General features: G+C 42.0%; 1 protein-coding gene across 2 annotated transcripts in view; it reads left to right on the forward strand.

Moving 5' to 3' along the window:
- The first annotated feature begins 767 nt into the window (after window positions 1-767).
- Window positions 768-13,588, forward strand: part of LOC106580533 (tenascin) — a 72,950-nt gene continuing 60,129 nt past the window's right edge. The window contains exon 1 of one of the 2 annotated variants that reach the window (XM_014161717.3): window positions 768-1,128. The gene's annotated coding sequence lies outside the window, so the exon portion shown is untranslated. The remainder of the gene's footprint in view (window positions 1,129-13,588) is intronic. The other variant, XM_014161716.3, reaches the window with a different exon arrangement.

A 13,588-nucleotide genomic window follows, 5' to 3' on the forward strand; every position in this document is an offset into this window, starting at 1 on the left:
GTATAGCCAATATAGCACATCTAAGGGTTGTATCCAGGCACTCTGAATTGCGTTGTGCTTAAGAACAGCCCTTAGCCGTGGTATATTGTCCATACCACACCCCCTCGTCCTTATTGCTTAAATTAGGGATAAGAGGACTAATAACAAATAACTTAGAAAACTGATCCCCATCATTACCACCACCAGCATTATCACCATCGCCATGCGCATTATCATCACCATCACCACCACCATTATCACCATCTCTGCCAGCAGTATCACCATCGCCACCCACATGATCACCCTCATAACCACAATCATCACCATAGTCACCAACATTATCATTATCATCAACAACATGATCGTCACCGCCACCAGCATTATCATCATCGCCACCGACATTGCCATCATCGTCACCCGCATTATTATCATCGCAGCCAGCATCATCATCAACATTGCCACCATTATCATCATCGCCACCAGCAATATCACTATCATCGCCACCATTATCATCCTCATCAAAAATCAGAGGCAGTCACTCTAGCTACTTTTCCTGTTTATATTCTAGTCTAAAATGATATGTTAATGCAGCCCTGAATTCACTAATTTATTCCTCTTCCATTGGCTGCTCCACTTTGTGGCTAATGGTCCACCCTCCCCCAAACCCTCAGTCCCCCCCCCCTCTCTCTATCTCTCTCCCCCTCTCTTTACTGTGAGCGAGCGGGATCCAGCCTTGAGGCATCCCATTTCAACTCCTCAGCTTCCATTCATAGGGGGGGTATTCAAGAGTGCTAGGTGGGAGTGGGGTCTGACCGCATAGTCTACTATTTAAGAGAAAGGGAATTCTCCCTCCCTCTCTCTTTCACTCAGTCCCCAGCTCTCCTGGCTTCTCTCTCTCTCTCTCTCTCTCTCTCTCCTCTCACTGACTACATCCGCAGCAGGCTGGGTCTCTAGGTAGATGGAATAGACTGATTGAGAGAAGGAGAGGAAAATGACTAAACTGCCATTGCTTTAGAAGGCAAAGTCACAGACCCACAAGAACATTTGTTTGAGGCTTTGGTTTCTTTGAGCCAAGTTCTCACATACTTCCTTTTTGTTCTATTACGTTGATTTAGCTCCGGTGGAGAGATTCTGTGAATTCAGTGGAAGGTAAGCTGCTCCTGTGTCTAGCTGTGTGCAACTTGATGATGTTCTGTTTGAATTAGAATTAATGCTGATGTCTAGATTTTGTGTGATCAGATCATTTAAGATTTTTGTTAGTGTGACTTAATTTAGTCTGGATTTTTATTACTATTACAGAAATATCACAGTGGGAAATATAATCAATTTAATGTTTTTGGTTTGCCTTAAAATATGTTTTGACGGGAAATTATGTATTTATTGCCAACCAAATAAATACAAAGCAAAACATTTCAGAACAGTAAGCTGTGGATTGTAATGGGATATATTTCATTCATCAAAGTGGAGTCTTTTATTGTTTGCCTTCTATACTTTTTAACAAGCGAAGACTTCTGAAGCTGGTTTAGTTTGTTCCATCATTACTTCTTTACTGTACATGCTCAAAGGTGCCTTTACACTTTATGACTTTACCACATGTTTTACATGTTTCTACTATTTACCTCTTACCTAATCTCATCCACCAGCCTGCTCTCTCTCTCGCTCTCTTGAGCCTGGGGGTGAGGATAGCTGGGTCTTACCTGAACAGAGGGGAAAATGACATTGAGTGATCCAAGATGTTGATCATCTACTGAATAATTCTTCCTGTGTAGGTGTTGAGTTGCAGTCAGCTGGGGTTCGGGGTAGGAGTAGGGTTGTTCTGTGTGTGTTGCCACCCGCAGCCTGCCAGATATGAGTCTGTAGATCTACTGTATGTGTGCCAGCAGACATTGAGCTTCTGTGGCTCGAGACAGACAGCTGCTGTGCAATACAGTTGCTCTCTCTACTCTATACTCTCTCTATTCTCTCTGTTCTCTCTACTCTCTTTCTATTCTCTCTACTCTCTAGTATCTCTACTCTCTATTCTCTTTGTTCTCTCTACTATTTTTCTATTCTCTCTACTCTCTAGTATCTCTACTCTCTCTACTCTCTATTCTCTCTGTTCTCTCTACTCTCTTTCTATTCTCTCTACTCTCTAGTATCTCTACTCTCTCTACTCTCTAGTATCTCTACTCTCTCTACTCTCTATTCTCTCTGTTCTCTCTACTCTTTTTCTATTCTCTCTACTCTCTAGTATCTCTACTCTCTAGTATCTCTACTCTCTTTCTATTCTCTCTACTCTCTAGTATCTCTACTCTCTCTGTTCTCTCTACTCTCTTTCTATTCTCTCTACTCTCTAGTATCTCTACTCTCTCCACTCTTTGTTCTCTCTACTCTCTCTACTTTCTCCTCACTCTACTCTCTACTCTCTCCTCACTCTACTGTCTCTCCTCACTCTACTCTCTACTCTCTACTCTCTCCTCACCCTACTGTCTCTCCTCACTCTACTCTCTACTCTCTACTCTCTACTCTCTCTACTTTCTCCTCATTCTACTCTCTACTCTCTCCTCACTCTACTGTCTCTGCTCTCTCTACTCTCTCTACTCTCTCCTCACTCTACTCTCTACTCTCTAGTATCTCTACTCTCTCTACTCTTTGTTCTCTCTAATCTTTAGTATCTCTACTCTCTCCTCACTCTACGTCTCCTCACTCTACTTCTCCTCACTCTACTTCTCCTCACTCTACTCTCTCCTCACTCTACTTCTCCTCACTCTACTTCTCCTCACTCTACTTCTCCTCACTCTACTTTCTACTCTCTACTCTCTAGTATCTCTACTCTCTCTACTCTTTGTTCTCTCTACTCTCTAGTATCTCTACTCTCTCTACTCTCTACTCTCTAGTATCTCTACTCTCTACTCTCTCCTCACTCTACTCTCTACTCTCTCCTCACTCTACTCTCTACTCTACTGTATCTGCTCTCTCTACTCCCTCTGTTCTCTCTACTCTCTCTATTCTCTCTACTCTTTATTTTCTCTCTGTTCTCTCTTATCTCTCTATTATCTCTACTCTCTCTGTTCTATCTATTTTCTTTACTCTCTACTCTCTACTCTCTCTACTCTCTCTACCCTAATCTCTCTACTCTCTCTGTTCTCTCTACTCTCTCTGTTCTCTCTACTATCTATATTCTCTCTACTCTGTTCTCTCGACTATCTATATTCTCTCTATTCTCTCTGTTCTCTCTAATATCTATATTCTCTCTACTCTCTCTGTTCTCTCTACTCTCTCTGTTCTCTCTACTATCTATATTCTCTCTACTCTGTTCTCTCAACTATCTATATTCTCTCTATTCTCTCTGTTCTCTCTAATATCTATATTCTCTCTACTCTCTCTGTTCTCTCTACTCTCCCTGTTCTCTCTACTATGTATATTCTCTCTATTCTCTCTGTTCTCTCTAATATCTATATTCTCTCTACTCTGTTCTCTCAACTATCTATATTCTCTCTATTCTCTCTGTTCTCTCTACTCTCTCTGTTCTCTCTACTCTCTCTGTTCTCTCTACTATCTATATTCTCTCTACTCTCTCTGTTCTCTCGACTATCTATATTCTCTCTATTCTCTCTGTTCTCTCTACTCTCTATATTCTCTCTACTCTCTCTGTTCTCTTGACTCTCTCTTCTCTACTCTCTCTACTCTCAATATTCATTCTACTCTATCTACTCTCTCTCTACTCCCTGTTCACTCTACTCTCTATACTCTCTATATTCTCTCTACTCTCTCTTTTCTTTCGACTCTCTCTGCTCTCTATATTCATTCTAATCTCTCTAATCACTTTAATCTCTCTACCATCTCTATTCTCTCTGTTCTTTATATTCTCTACTATCTCTATTCTCTCGACTCCCTCTGTTCTCTTGATTCTCTCTATTCCCTCTATTCTCTCTGTTCTTTTATTTTTTCTATTCTCTACTCTCTACTCGTTCTACTCCCTCCACACTCTACTCTCTCTATTCTCTCTTTCTTTTCTCTCTGTTCTCTCTTATCTCTATATTATCTCTACTCTCTCTACTCTCTCTGTTCTATCTATTTTCTTTACTCTCTACTCTCTTCTCTCTGTACTCTCTCTACTCTAATCTCTCTAATCACTCTGTTCTCTCGACTCTCTCTATTCCCTCTATTGTCTCTGTTCTTTTATTTTTTCTATTCTCTACTCTCTACTCGTTCTACTCCCTCCACACTCTGCTCTCTCTATTCTCTCTATTCTCTCTACTCTCTCTACTCTCTCTATTCTCTCTTTTCTCTCTACTCTCTCTTCGCTCTCTATTATCTCTAGTCTCTCTCCTGATTCTCTCATTGTACGGTTGGTACACATTACAAGCTGGCAGCTCTGCAGACTCTCTTTCTCCCTCTAGTCTATGTGCTGTTCAGCACTGGGCTACAGGCAGCGTGTCTGCGTGTGCATGTATAGTCCTCAACACTCACAGATATCCTATATCGGACCTCCTATATCGGATCTCCTATATCAGATCTCCTATATCGGATCTCCTATATCAGATATTCTATATCAGATCTCCTATATCGGATCTCCTATATTGGATCTCCTATATCGGATCTTCTATATCAGATCTCCTATATCGGATCTCCTATATCAGATCTCCTATATCGGATCTGCTATATCGGATCTCCTATATCGGATCTCCTATATCGGATCTTCTATATCGGATCTCCTATATCAGATCTCCTATATCAGATCACCTATATCAGATCTCCTATATCAGATCTCCTATATCAGAGGGCTCAGAGAGAGAAATTAGGGATGTACAGAGCTTATTGGTGGGGGTTGTCGACAGTGATTACACCCCTGTAAAAGATTGCATGCCTGTGACTGTGATGACTGTGACTGTAATGACTGTGACTGTGAATGAGAGTAGAGGGGAGGATGTGTGGGGGGTGCCGTACACGTGTGTGTGTGTGTGTGTGTGTGTGTGTGTGTGTGTGTGTGTGTGTGTGTGTGTGTGTGTGTGTGTGTGTGTGTGTGTGTGTGTGTGTGTGTGTGTGTGTGTGTGTGTGTGTGTTGGGGCACTGTGTGTGGTATGTATGGAGATGTATGGAGATGTGGGGTGCAGTGAAGGAGGAGACCCCCAGGATACCATGTCTGTATCTGTTGGATGGTAAATGCAGCATGGGGGCAGAATGTAATGCCTACCTCATCTTATCTTTTAAACATTGTTGTGTAGATAATGGTTGGAGCAGGATCAACTCATGGTTCTTCTATTGCAGCACAATGATGTTCAGTGCCTAATTGGACGATATTGACCTTTTTCCACTCAATACTTTGATGCTTGTGTGGATAAGGCTACCTACCTACGATCTTGGTTCATTTGTGTAGGTTTTTTCTGTCTTTTGTCGCTTTGAGCTAAGACGTCTAATGTTGGGTTTCCTCTTTCATGCACTTTTTCCTTCTTGATATGTGTATAGTCAGTGTCAGAGTGGTTATGTTTCAGTACCAACTGCGTTCCATGCGGAGGTTGCTCAGGCTTGGTGTGTGAATGTTTTATGATCCTAATGCTATGTGCAGAGAGGAGAGCCATTGATAGTGGCACAGCACCAGAGATGAGTGGAAAACTGTCCTTTGTTTGGACAGCTGTATCCTCCATCACCCCATGCTTGATAATCAATGCACTTGGAGAGAGAACTGTATTTACCCTCACTTAGCTCCTCTGGTGGTGATTGAGGAGAAACAATGATTGGGGCATTTACAATGACCTGAAGAGGTTATTTTACATGCTCATAAAGAAAGGAAAGGATAACAAATTGGTTGAGCGAAGAAGCAGATGTGATTTTTGCTGGATGAAACAACGGTCATCTCTATTTCAAACCACCCCCACCTGCACTGCCACTCTCTCTATCTCTCTCTGTCTCTCTCTGTCTCTCTCTGTCTCTCTCTCTCTGTCTCTCTCTCTCTGTCTCTCTCGCTCTGTCTCTGTCTCTGTCTTTGTCTCTCTCTCTGTCTCTCTCTCTCTCTCTCTCTCTCTCTGTCTCTCTCTCTCTGTCTCTCTGTCTCTCTGTCTCTCTGTCTCTCTCTGTCTCTCTCTCTGTCTCTCTCTCTCTGTCTCTCTCTCTCTCTCTCTCTCTCTCTCTCTCTCTCTGTCTCTCTCTCTCTCTCTGTCTCTCTCTGTCTCTCTCTGTCTCTCTCTCTGTCTCTCTCTCTCTGTCTCTCTCTCTCTCTCTGTCTCTCTCTGTCTCTCTCTGTCTCTCTGTCTCTCTGTCTCTCTCTCTGTCTCTCTGTCTCTGTCTCTGTCTCTCTGTCTCTGTCTCTCTCTCTGTCTCTCTCGCTCTGTCTCTGTCTCTGTCTTTGTCTCTCTCTTTCTCTGTCTCTCTCTTTCTCTGTGTCTGTCTCTCTCTCTGTCTCTGTCTCTGTCTTTCTCTGTCTCTCTGTCTCTCTCTCTGTCTCTCTCTCCCTGTCTTTCTCTCTCTGCCACTTTCTCTCTCTCTCTGTCTCTCTCTTTCCCTTTCCCCCTTGCTCTCTGTCTGTCTCTCTCCCTCTCCCCCTCTCTCCCTGTATCTCTCTCTCCCCCGCTCTCTCTCCCCCCCCTCTCTGTGTCTCTCTGTGTCTCTCTGTCTCTGTCTCTCTCTTTCTTTGTCTCTCTCTCCCTGTCTTTCTTTCTCTGCCACTCTCTCTGTCTCTCTATTTCCCTCTCCTTCTTGCTCTCTGTCTGTCTCTCTCTGTCTCTCCCCCTCTCTCCCTGTATCTCTCTCTCCCCCTCTTTCTCTTTCTCTCTCTCTCTCTGTGTCTCTCTGTCTCTCTCTGTCTCTTTCTCTCCCTCTCCCCCTCTCTCCCTGTCTCTCCTCTTTCTATCAGATTCAGATTGCTTTATTGGCATGAAATACAATTTGTAGATATTGCCAAAGCTGTATAGTGGTACAGCATTTCAGGAAATACACTACAATGCATTGAGGTTAATGAAATCCATTTAATTTCAGTAGTAATAATAACATATCATGTGTACAGGTAAAACACTACTGCTGTTTTACTGTGTGATCCTTGATCGATACATTTCATTAAATAAAAACATATTATAAAAAGAAGTAAGGTATATACAATGTATATACAATGTAAATATATCAAGGAATGAATGTTCATAGACTGTCCCCCAGGCTATGGCAATCAGACATCTGGCAGTAATAGCTGCTCCCTCACCCAAAATACTAACTCGCTTTATGTTATCAGTAAATGCACAGCAGTTGGGGATTGATTGAGCTATTTTCTTTTATATTTATATCTATTATCTCTCTGTCTCTTTGTCTCTCTACACTGTCATTGTTATTTTGTTGAAGTTTGTCTATTCAAGGCTATCTTGATAACGGGTTAATTCACTGACCATTTGACATCATGACAGTTCTACACGTCTCATTGATTGAATTTAATGATGGTGAGTAATTACTACACTGAAAAAAATTATATAAACGCAACCTGCAACAATTTCAAAGATTTCACTGAGTTACAGTTCATATAAGGAAATCAGTCAGTTGAAATAAATTCATTAGGCCCTAATCTATGGATTTCACATGACTGGGAATACAGATATGCATCTGTTGGTCACAGATACCTTAAAAAAAACATCTGGTGTGACCACCACGTGCCTCATGCAGCACGACACATCTCCTTCATATAGAGTTGATCAGGCTGTTGATTGTGTCATGTGGAATGTTGTCCCACTCCTCTTCAATCGCGGTGGATGAATGACAACAATGGGCCTTAGGATCTCATCACGTACAGTATCTCTTGGCATTCAAATTGCCATCGATAAAATACAATTGTGTTCATCGTCCGTAGCTTATGCCTGCCTGCTTATGCCTGCCCATACAATAACACCACCACCACCATGGGGCACTCTGTTCACAACGTTGACATCAGCAAACCGCTCACCCACACGATGCCATACACGTGGTCTGTGGTTGTGAGGCCGGTTGGACGTACTGCCAAATTCTCGAAAACAGTGTTGGAGTCGGCTTATGGTAGAAAAATTAACACTCAAAACTCTGGCAACAGCTATGGTGGACATTCCTGCAGTCAGCATGCCAATCGCACTCTCCCTCAAAACTTGAGACATCAGTGGTATTGTGATGTGTAAAAAAACAGCACATTTTAGATTGGCCTTTTATTGTCCCCAGCACAAGATGCACCTGTGTAATGATCATGCTGTTTAATCAGCTTCTTGATATGCCACACCTGTCAGCTGGTTGGATTATCTGGGCAAAGGAGAAATGCTCACTAACAGGAATGTAAACAAATTTGTGCACAACATCTGAGAGAAATAAGCTTTTTGTGCATATGGAACTTTTCTGGGATCTTTTATTTCAGCTCATGAAACATGGCACCGACACTACATGTTGAGTTGATATTTTTGTTCAGTGTAGATAATGACCTGCTGTGGTTCATTCCGACTGTTCCAGGTTGGTAAATGTGTGTTTTTCACCATGTATATCCGAGCCGCTGGCAGTAGGGCCTGTCTGACAGCCAGATGTTAACCTGAAACATAAAGATTTAATCAGATCCCGGTACCTGGAAACTCATAACCCGCACCATGCAGACTGACTGCAAGACCAAAACATTTCTGCTGACAAAATGTCAGTGTTTGTGCTTGTAGTGGTTTGAGTTCATGAAATGCCACCACCATTGACAGTGAATGAATTAATACCATCTATCCCTTTGAGAGCACCTATTTGCTTTATATAGACTAAGCCTTCAATCCAGTAAATTGTAGTCTGTAGTATTGTGCTTTGCTTTTGTCCTCTGATTTTGTGTTATGTCTGCTGTTCACATCACATTTGAGACTGACACATATGAATGTATTAAGCCTTATAAAAGGCCTCTTTCCTGTGTCACTCCCAGAATTGGCCTCTGACTGACAGCCCCTCCGCCCGACGAGACAAAAAGCTCCTGACAGATTAGTTATCACCACGGGAACAAAGATTCTCTCAAAAAGAATCCAATGTCTTAAAGTGTTGAACACCCAGAAGGTTTTTAATGTTACTCTGATGCTAATGTGAGAGCTGAGTGGAGGGGAAGCGCTGGCAGCCTGTGGGTGCATCCCAAATTACACCTTATTCCCTATACAGTGCACTATTGTTGAACAGAGCCCTATAGGACCTGGTCGAAAGTAATGCACTATATAGGGGATAGGGTGAGATTTGGGACACTGTCTGTGTTCCGGGGCCTTTGTGTTGCCAATGTTATAACTCCATTGGTGGCATCCAAGAGATGAACACAGCTGGCTGATGATGGGGCTGTGACTCTTTGCCTTCGCCAGTGACCCCACATATTGGAATGCACGCACCATAGCATCACATTCCCTGGACAAGACAGGCCTCATTGAGGGGGCAGACAATTTAAATTGGGACATGGTAAATGGGAGACCCATAAAGTGTATGACCTGGGGTCGTATTAGTGTGTGAAAGGATGGTAGTACTCCGTGTGAGGACACGCGACACACTGTCAGCCTTTCATTGACATGCAGACAGGGACAAACAGATGTCCTCATATCACAGCCAACATTCCTGCCTCGATTTCCGAGTGGGAAAAACCTCTCCTTCCTGTCATAAAGCCTGTCAATGCTGTGAAGAATACCCCACAATCTTCAAAAGATAGCCTTCAGTACTTTGGATGTCCTTGAATAACCTAAAAATCCCCTCAGTTCATTAACAAGTGGATGAAGAAGGCAACATGGCAATTCACCAAATGTTATTACTGTAAGTTGTTTACTGTACGTTGTTAGCAGAAGTACTGGACAGCTGCCCCTGCAGTTTGCGAGGGAGGAACTAGGACCAAGGACAGAGAAAGTTGTCCTGTCCTCTGTCTGAATTCACTGCTGCAGTGCAAAGCGAAAGTCAGGGAGCAACACGGTGAAATGCTCCCGAGACCACATGCCTGCAAGGTGCTCCCTCTCCAGGAAAGGGATTTTTCTGTCCACCATTGGACAGAAAATCCTTGTGCCTACCACAGACCAGCAAGTAGACAATTATTCATCCATAAAGCCACTATAGAGCCATGCTGCAGCATTGTCTGAAGGTCTGTTTGTCTGTGAGGGAATTGGATCATGCTGAGAATATTCCTCTTTTTTTTTTACTTCACTCATGCTGTGTCTGGTCGTAGTGCCACTTTTGTATATGTAAGCAATTAAGTTAACAAGCGCTCTCCAGAGGTAACCAATATGAAGCCACAGATGCTCCCAGCTCTCTTGTTTCTTGTTATGGTGCTGCAATCAGATCTCCGTCGAGCTCGTCTTGATGACCTGAGAAGGTGTTGGCTGCTTGAAAGTTCATCCTTGTCTTCAAGGTCAGCCAGCCTCAATAAGATACAGTACATTATCAACACATAACATCCTACAGTGCCTTCCAAAAGTATTCACATCCATTCACCTTTTCCACATTTTGTTGTGTTACAGACCTAATGAAGACGTTGTGTCACTGGCCTACACACTATGCCCCATAATGTCAAAGTAGAATTATATTTTAGACATTTTTACAAAATAATAAAAAACGAAAAGCTGAAATGACTTGAGTCATTAAGTTTTCAACCCCTTTGTTATGGCAAGCCTATATAAGCTCAGGAGTAAAAATTTGCTTAAGTCAGATAATAAGTTGCATGGATTCACTTTGTCTGAAATACTAGTGTTTATCATGATTTTTGAATGACTACCTCATGTCTGTACCCCACACATACAATTCTCTGTAAGGTCCCTCAGTTGAGCAGTGAATTTCAAACACAGATTCAACCACAAAGACCAGGGTGGTTGTCCAATGCCTCGCAAAGAAGGGTACCTATTGGTAGATGGCTAAGGAGGAGAAAATAGAGGAAGAAAACCACTCAGGAATTTCACCATGAGGCCAATGGTGACTTTAAAACAGTTACAGAGATGAATGGCTGCGATGGAAGAAAACTGAGGATGGCTCAACAACATTGTAGTTACTCCACAATTACTAACCTAAATGACAGAGTGAAAAAAAGGAAGCCTGTGCAGAATAAAAAATATTCCAAAACACGCATCCTGTTTGCAATAAGGCACTAAAGTAAAAAATGAGGCAAAGAAATAAACTTTATGTTTTGAATACAAAGTGTTATGTTTGGGGCAAACACAACACAACACATAATTGAGTAACTCTCCTCATATCTTCAAGTATGGTGGTGGCTGCATCATGTTATGGGTATGCTTGTCATCGGTAAGGACTAGGGAGTTTTTTTGTATAAAATGAAATGGAATAGAGCTAAGCACTGGCAAAAACCTAGAGGAAAACCTGGTTCAGTTTGCTTTCCAACCCTTACCGTGAGACAAATTCACCTTTCAGCAGGACAATAACCTAAAACACAAGGCCAAATATACAAATATACAGTTGAAGTCAGAAGTTTGCATACACATTAGCCAAATACATTTAAACACAGTTTGTCACAATTCCTGACATTTAATCCTAGTAAAAATTCCCTGTCTTAGGTCAGTTAGGATCACCACTTTATTTCAAGAATGTGATATGTCAGAATAATAGTAGAGAGAATGATTTATTTCAGCTTTTATTTCTTTCATCACATTCCCAGTAGGTCAGAAGTTTACATCAGTATTTGGTAGTATTGCCTTTACATTGTTTAACTTGGGTCACACGTTTTGGGTAGCCTTCCACCAGCTTCTCACAATAAGTTGGGTGAATTTTGGCCAATTCCTCCTGACAGAGCTGGTGTAACTGAGTCAGGTTTGTAGGCCTCCTTGCTCGCACACGCTTTTTCAGTTCTGCCCACAAATCTTCTATAGGATTGAGATCAGGGCTTTGTGATGGCCACTCCAATACCTTGACATTGTTGTCCTTAAGCCATTTTGACACAACTTTGAAGGTATGCTTGGGGTCATTGTTCATTTGGAAGACCCATTTGCGACCAAGCTTTAACTTCCTGACTGATGTCTTGAGACGATGCTTCAATATATTCTCAGAATTGTCCTCCCTCATGATGCCATCTATTTTGTGAAGTGCACCAGTCCCTCCTGCAGCAAAGCACATCCACAACATGATGCTGCCACCCCCGTGCTTCACAGTTGGGATGGTGTCTCTGGCTTGCAAGCCTCCCCCTTTTTCCTCCAAACATAACGATGGTCATTATGGCCAATCAGTTCTATTTTTGTTTCATCAGATCAGAGGACATTTCTCCAAAAAGTATGATCTTTGTCCCCATATGCAGTTGCAAACCGTAGTCTGGCTTTTTTATTGCGGTTTTGGAGCAGTGGCTTCTTCCTTGCTGAGCGGCCTTTCAGGTTATGTCGATATAGGACTCGTTTTACTGTGGATATAGATACTTTTGTACCTGTTCCCTCCAGCATCTTCACAAGGTCCTTTGCTGTTGTTCTGGGATTGATTTGCACTTTTCGCACCAAAGCACATTCATCTCTAGGAGACAGAACGCATCTCCTTCATGAGCGGTATGACGGCTGCATGGTCCCATGGTGTTTATACTTGCGTACTATTGTTTGTACAGATTAACTTCCCTGTCAACAGGGAAGTTAGTCAACAGCCAGTGGAATCACGTGGCGCGAAATACAAATACCTCAAAAATGCTATAACTTCAATTTCTCAAACATATGACTATTTTACACCATTTTACAGACAAGACTCTCGTTAATCTAACCACATTGTCCGATTTCAAAAAGGCTTTACAGCGAAAGCAAAACATTAGATTATGTCAGGAGAGTACCCTGCCAAAAATAATCACACAGCCATTTTCAAAGCAAGCATATAAGTCACAAAAACCAAAACCACAGCTAAATGCAGCACTAACCTTTGATGATCTTCATCAGATGACACTCCTGGGACAATATGTTATACAATACATGCATGTTTTGTTCAATCAAGTTCATATTTATATCAAAAACCAGCTTTTTACATTAGCATGTGATGTTCAGAGCTAGCATACCCACCGCAAACTTCCAGTGAATTTACTAAATTACTCACGATTAATGTTCACAAAATACATAACAATTATTTTAAGAATTATAGATACAGAACTCCTTTATGCAATCGGGGTGTCAGATTTTAAAATAGCTTTTCGGCGAAAGCACATTTTGCAATATTCTGAGTAGATAACTCGACCATCACAGGCTAGCTAATTTGACACCCACCAAGTTTGGCGCTCACTAAACTCAGAATTACTATTAGAAAAATTGGATTACCTTTGCTGTTCTTCATCAGAATGCACTCCCAGGACTTCTACTTCAACAACAAATGTTGTTTTGGTTCCAAATAATCCATATTTATATTCAAATAGCTCTGTTTTGTTCGTGCGTTCAGGTCTCTATCCGAAGGGTGACACGCGAGCGCATTTCGTGACAAAAAATGTCAAAATATTCCATTACTGTACTTCGAAGCATGTCAAACGCTGTTTAAAATCAATTTTTATGCCATTTTTGTCGTAAAATAGCGATAATATTCCAACCGGGCGACATTGTATTCATTCAAAGGTTGAATGAAAAAAATGGAGAATTCTCATGAACGCGCATCTCCAGTGTCACTGTTCCCAGCCTGACCACTCACAAAATCTCCTGCTGTTCTTCGCCCAGAGACAGGAGACACGTCATTCCACTTTCTGGAGCCTTCTGAG

This window comes from Salmo salar, chromosome 20, assembly GCF_965601325.2.
Source record: "Salmo salar chromosome 20, fSalSal1, whole genome shotgun sequence".
NCBI classification, from domain to species: Eukaryota; Metazoa; Chordata; class Actinopteri; order Salmoniformes; family Salmonidae; genus Salmo; species Salmo salar.